Source organism: Sciurus carolinensis, chromosome 3, assembly GCF_902686445.1.
Source record: "Sciurus carolinensis chromosome 3, mSciCar1.2, whole genome shotgun sequence".
Classification (NCBI taxonomy): Eukaryota; Metazoa; Chordata; class Mammalia; order Rodentia; family Sciuridae; genus Sciurus; species Sciurus carolinensis.
In genome coordinates, this window is record NC_062215.1 from 121,731,010 (window position 1) to 121,737,410 (window position 6,401).

Below are 6,401 nucleotides of genomic sequence, written 5' to 3' on the forward strand. Positions count from 1 at the left end.
TGTGTCTCATGATTACTGTTTGAAAGTGATAAATAACTTTGGGATAGTTTTTGTACAGGTTTTGTTTGTTTGTCAGTTTTTAATAAACGTAAGTGTGGGACAGAAAAATAAGTGATCCTTTGTATCCTTTACACAGTTTCCTCCAGTGACAGCATCCTGTGAAGTTATAATCCAAATCAATTAGGATATTGACATGGATATGAACATTTCTGTAGAATTTTTTATTTGTTCTAATTAGTTATACATGATGGTAGAATGTAGTTTGACACATCATACATAAATGGAGTATAATTTCTCATTTGTTTGGTTGTACATGCTGTAGAGTTACACAGGTCATGTAATCATATATGCACATAGGGTAATAATGTCTGATTTCTGTAGAATATTTTTACTACATAAGAATCTTTCATGTTGCCTTTTTATAACCACATCCACCAACTTCCCACCTTCACCTTCTTAAGCCCTGGAAGACATTAATCTACTTTCTATTTCTATAATTTATCACTTCAGTAAAATTATATAAGTGGAGTAATATTATATGAAAACTTTGGGGATTTTTAAAATTTAGCATAATTTTCTGAAGATTCATCCGGATTATTGTATTAATAGTTTGTCCCCCTCTCCCTTTTTTTGAGACAGGGCCTCACTAAGTTGCTTAGGCTGGGCTTGAACTTGAGATCCTGCTGTCTTGGCCTCTTGAATATCTGGGATTACAGGTGTGCGCCATTGCACCCTAGTTTGTCGCTTGTATTGCTGAATAGTGTTCAACGGTGCGTACCACCGTGTGTTTAATCACTCACCCATTGGACGTCATCTGACTGTTCCCAGGTTTTGGTTATTATGAATAAAGCTGCTATAAATATTTGCATATATACTCTTGTGTTAACACAAATCTTCATGTCTCTAGGATATATGGGTCATAGGTAGGTTCTTTGATTTTTTTTTTTGTTCATTTGTTTTTTTGCAGTTTTAGATATCAAACCCAGGACCTCAAATATACTAGGCAAGCTCTCTACTGCTGAGCCACATCCCCAGCCTGTATATATTTAATTTTTAAAGTAACTGCTATTTTTTAAAAAATTATGTCTTCCCTCCCCCAAGTCTGCATATGTCGAAATCCTAACCACTATTTCTTTTTGTGGTTAGGGTAAAAAATATTTGAGAGCCACCGGCTGGAAAATAGATGTGGAGTGGGCTCTGTTTCAGGAGAAGGAGCTCAAGTGCTTAGAACCAGAGTTTTCCTGAAAGAAACAAAGGTACATGTAGGTATAGTGGGCTCTTTTTATTTTAAAGGAGTAAAAACGAAGGATAGAAACACTTGATTGCTGTTGGCACCAGAATCTCTAGGTCTCTTATTAAAACATTTAAATAGTGCTTCCTGGATCATGCTCAGAGTTCCTGAGGGCAGGGCAGGAGAAATCTGCATTCAACATGTTCCCACAGATGATCCTTAGGCAAAGGAAAGTTTGAAAAGAGTGGCTTATATTGGACATTAGCATTTGAGAAAGAAGTACAATAATAGTTACCCTTCACAGAGATTTTTTAAAATGCCGTTTATTTATTTATTTTATGCGGTGCTGAGGATCAAACCCAGTGCCTCACACATGCTATGCAAGTGCTCTACCACTGAGCCACAACCTCAGCCCCTTCATAGAGATTTGATGTGGATAACTGAAGCCAGTGAGGTTAAAGTGATCCATCTGAGGTCACATAGCTTGAAGGTGATGGGTCTGTGACTCCAATTATGACTATCAGACCTAAAATCCTAACTCTGAATCACTAGGTGGAGCAGTTTAGGACAACATGGTTGCAGAAAGGCAGGGAAGTCATTTGTACCAAGCAGTGGCTGGGCAGGGCTCTTCTCTTCAAGCTGTGTGAATCAGGCAGATTTCACAGGTTCTCTGACTGTGATTTTCCTCTCTGTAAAATGTCTACTGACTCTTCCCTCTCCTATTTCCCTCTGGACTGTGTTAAACATGATGGGGGATTGCTACTGGTCCCTGCATTCTGTGCTTTTATCACGGTGCCCTTTCCCCAAATTACAGCAGTAGTCAAGTGGGTTCTGGGGAAACTATAGGCCCTTTTGAAGCCAGACTTGGATAAGGACCTCAGGGCAAAGAGGAGTGGAGGCCAACTTTGAGAATTGAAACCAAGCTCTTGAGGTTGTCAGGCAAGGGCAAGAGAATGTAGAGAGCAGCTTGGTCCTGGGCAGGGTTTCAGGCTGGGCTGCCCAGGGCCTCTGTAAGATTTTCCTGTGCTTGTGACCTTCATGAAGTCAGGGCTGTCTGCTTTCAACAGGGATGAAGAGTATTCCTAGAGCTGAGTGACTGACTCCATTTCATTACTGAGATATTTTCAAGATTTGTATTTTGAAGTATATCAATAGTTTCAAGTGAAAAATGTTGTAGATGGAGGGCAAAGAATCATTTGATTACTTAATTTTCATGTTTACATAGCATTTGTTTGAAAGTAGTAGGAATCTAAATTCCAAATGTGGTTACAAAATCAGCCTCCACTTAAACTGGTAAGTGCATTTTAATGAAGCTTAATTTTAAAGCATAAATTTGCATATTGAAATTTGCCTGAGCCAACTTTTAGAATATGATCTCCAGAGCACTGGTTCTCTAGTATTCTGGAAATGTGGTAATTCTTTCGAATTTCTTTTCATGGCCTGAAAACATTCATTTAATTGGTATAAGCAAAATGGAGAAGGCCTAAATTAAACACTAGTTATAATACAATGTTTTTCGAGTCATTCTTAGAGAATGCTCTTCAGATGCTATAAAACACAAATGTCATTTTTGGGGGGAATAATGTGTTAAACATATTTATTCAACAGCTCATTTGTATTTAAATCAACAGAAATGAGAGCCTTAAATAACACATGAGAATTTGTTATGCCAGGGAGAGTTTCCATTTTCTTTTCTCTCTTCTCTACCCACCTCTCTCTCTTTCTCTCTTTGGTACTGGGGATTGAACCCTGGGGCACTCTACCACTGAGCTACATCCCCAGTCATTTTTTATTTGTTTCATTTTTAAATTTTGAAACAGGGTCTTGCTAAGTTGCTGAGGGTCTCACCGAGTTGCCAAGTCTGACCTTGAACTTGTGATCCACTTGTTTCAGCTCCCAAGTCACTGGGATTACAGGCCTGGGCCACTGCACCTGGTTGAATAGTTTCCATTTTCTACTGATCCCTTCAAGCAAAAATCAAACTTAATCAAAAATAAAGTTGCACTAATACATTTAGCACAAGTCCAACAATTTCAGAGGGACTTCAATGGTCATATAGAGACAAAGTGGATTTATTTCAAACTGTAAGATAACACACAGAGAAAAGTGCATGAAGCACAAACATAAAGCATGTTGCATAGTTATAAAATACATACAATTATAAGAAATCATGAAAACACTCACAGGTCAAGAAACAGAGCATTGGTCTCTCCCCAGAGCCTCCTCCTTTGTGTCCACACTGATGACTTCCTTCCGAATCTCCTCTCCTTCCCAGATAGCCCTTATTCTAATTTTTATAGTAATCACTTCCTTACTTTTCTTGTAGTTTTATCACGTTTGTATATATGTATCTCTAAGCACTATAGTTTAGTTTTGCCTGTATTTAAATTTTATATACAAATGGAATAATAATGGCAAACAATGACTTGGCCACCTAGCCTGTTGATACCAGTATGAACCTGGCTGCGTAGTGTAATTCCTACTGTGACATATCATATATGCAACAGAGGCAGTGGAGCTATAACCCTAAAGCTGGAGCCATAATCTCACATATGTAGTGACCTCCCCCAGCTAGCCCAGGCCTTTCACCAAACTGACAGTCCTGTATATCCCCTGCCAATCAACAATACTCAGGGGTTTTATTTTCAGTCTGGGGAAGTTCTTAGTCTTTTTGGCTTTAAGAGACCCACCCCATTTCATTTTCCTTCAGTCTCATCTCCCAGAGCCTGGATGCCATACTGGATGAGATTCCCCATCTTATCAGTAATTCCCCCTCCCCCGCCCCCAACTTAGCACTCAATCTTTGGTCTTAAAGTAGAAAGAGATTAAATTATTAGTTTTTTTTTTAAAGTAACTACAGAATATACTTTTCAGATATGTCTTTTACTTTTTGGGAACTGGGGATTGAACTCAGGGGTAGCTGGCCACTGAGCCATATCCCCAGCCCTGTTATGTATTTTATTTAGAGACAGGGTCTCACTGAGTTGCTTAGCACCTCACCATTGCTGAGCCTGGCTTTATCCTCCTCAGCCTCCCCAGCCTCTGGGATTACAGGCATGGGCCACCACACGGGCTTCAGATATGTCTTTTTATTCAGCTTTATATTTATGTTTGTATAGTTGAAGTTCGCTCATATTCACTGCTGTATTATATTGTGGCATGTGAGTATATCATAATTTATCCATTCTATTACTGACAGACATTGGATTGTCTTCTGTGTTATGAAGAACATTCTTGTGCTTGTCTCCTGGTATGCATATATATGCATTTCTGTTGAGTATGCACATAGAAATAAAATTACTGGATCATAGAGTATGTGTATCTTAAATTTCAATAACTAATTCTAAACTTTTATTTATTCTTATAACTTTATTTTTATAATAATTAATTATAATAATGCATCTATTAATTTTGGTCATATAGAAACTGTGCCCAAGTTCTGGGGGATACAGTGCAGTGGTAGAATGATTGCCTAGCACATGTGAGAGCCCTGGGTTTGATCCCCAGCACTGAAGGAAAAAAAAAGTAAAGAAACTGAGCCCTTAGGGGCTGGGGAAGCAGCTCAGTTGGTAGAGTGCTTGCCTTGCAAGCACAAGGCCCTGGGTTCAATCCCTAGCACTGCAAAAAAAAAAAAAGAAAAAAAAAAAAAAGAAACCGAGCCCTTAGTATTCCTTCATTTACCCCAAGTTTGGGACTGGCAGTGCAAAAATATTCTGTGGATGCAATAATGGCATTTTAATCATGTTCCTCTTTTTAAAAAGTGTTTACTTGTTTATGATACCTCCCTTCCCCCAAATTCCATAGCAGGCTTTATAATTTTTTCCTGAGAGTGCAAATGAAGGTAGTAGAATGGAAGAAGTTCCCTCAAGAAGCGGGGAAATGTGGGTCCTTGTCCTAATACTCTTCCAGAAAATGGGGTAACCTTGGGCAAGTAATTTACCTTCTCTGACCCTTTGTATCTTTTGCCGTAAAATGTAAGAGGTGGATTGGATGATTTTAGGGCCCTTTCCTGATCCTGAATCTACAAAATGTTCTTTTTAAAAAATTGTTTGTTCTATTTAGTTACACGTGACAGCAGAATGCGTTCAGATTCACTGTACACAAATGGGGTACAACTTTTTACATGATGTAGTCATACCATTCACGTATTCATACATGTACATAGGGTAACGATGTCCGTCTCATTCCACCATCTTTCCCACCCCACTGCCCCACCCCTCCTTTCACTCCCCTCTGCCCAATCTAAAGTTCTTCCATTCTTCCTTGGCAATCCCTTCCTCCCCATTATGTATCAACATCCTCTTATCAGAGAAAACGTTCAGCCTTTGGTTTTTTGGGATTGCCTTTTCTCGCTTAGCTTGATATTCTCCAACTCCATCCATGTACCTACAAATGCCATAATTCTATTCTTCTTTATGACTGAATAATATTCCATTGTGTATATATACCACAGTTTCTTTCTTCTTCTTCTTTTTTTTTTTTTGCAGTACTGGGGATCGAACTCGGGGCCTTGTGCTTGCAAGGCAAGCACTCTACCAGCTAAGCTATCTCCCCAGCCCCACAGTTTCTTTATCCATTCATCTATTGAAGGACATCCAGGTTGGTTCCACAATTTAGCTATTATGAATTGAGCTACTATAAACATTGATGTGACTCTGTCATTGTAGTATGCTGATTTTAAGTCCTTTGGGTAAAGGCCAAGGAGTGGGCAACTGGGTCAAATGGTCCAAGTTTTCTAAGGGATCTCCATAATGCTTTCCAGAGTGGTTTCACCAATTTGCAATCCCACTAGCATGAGTGTACCTTTTGCTCCACATCCTTGCCAATATTTATTGTTGCTTGTATTTTTTTTTTTTTTTGGGGGGTGCTGGGGATTGAACCCAGGGCCTTGTGCTTACAAGGCAAGCACTCTACCAACTGAGCTATCTCCCCAGCCCTGTTGCTTGTATTCTTGATAATTGCCATTAGGAAATGTTCTCAAAGCTCACAAATAAGCCAAGTCTGGTTTCCATTGGGTTGGGAATGTTTCATCATCCTACACACTGCAGACCATAGCAAGCTGAGAAAAAGTTAGGACCCTTTTTGGTGAGTCAGAGGAAGGGCATTAGTTTAATATGCCATAGCTAACTGAGGACTGAAGAGCAATGCGGGGTAGGACACTTCATCGGGG

The 6,401-nt window shown here is 39.3% G+C and overlaps 1 non-coding gene across 1 annotated transcript; it reads right to left on the reverse strand.

Moving 5' to 3' along the window:
• Positions 1-6,089: 6,089 nt before the first annotated feature.
• Trnat-ugu (transfer RNA threonine (anticodon UGU)) lies at positions 6,090-6,163 on the reverse strand. The gene has a single exon. It is a non-coding gene; the product is annotated as a tRNA-Thr (tRNA).
• Between the last annotated feature and the right edge of the window lie 238 nt (positions 6,164-6,401).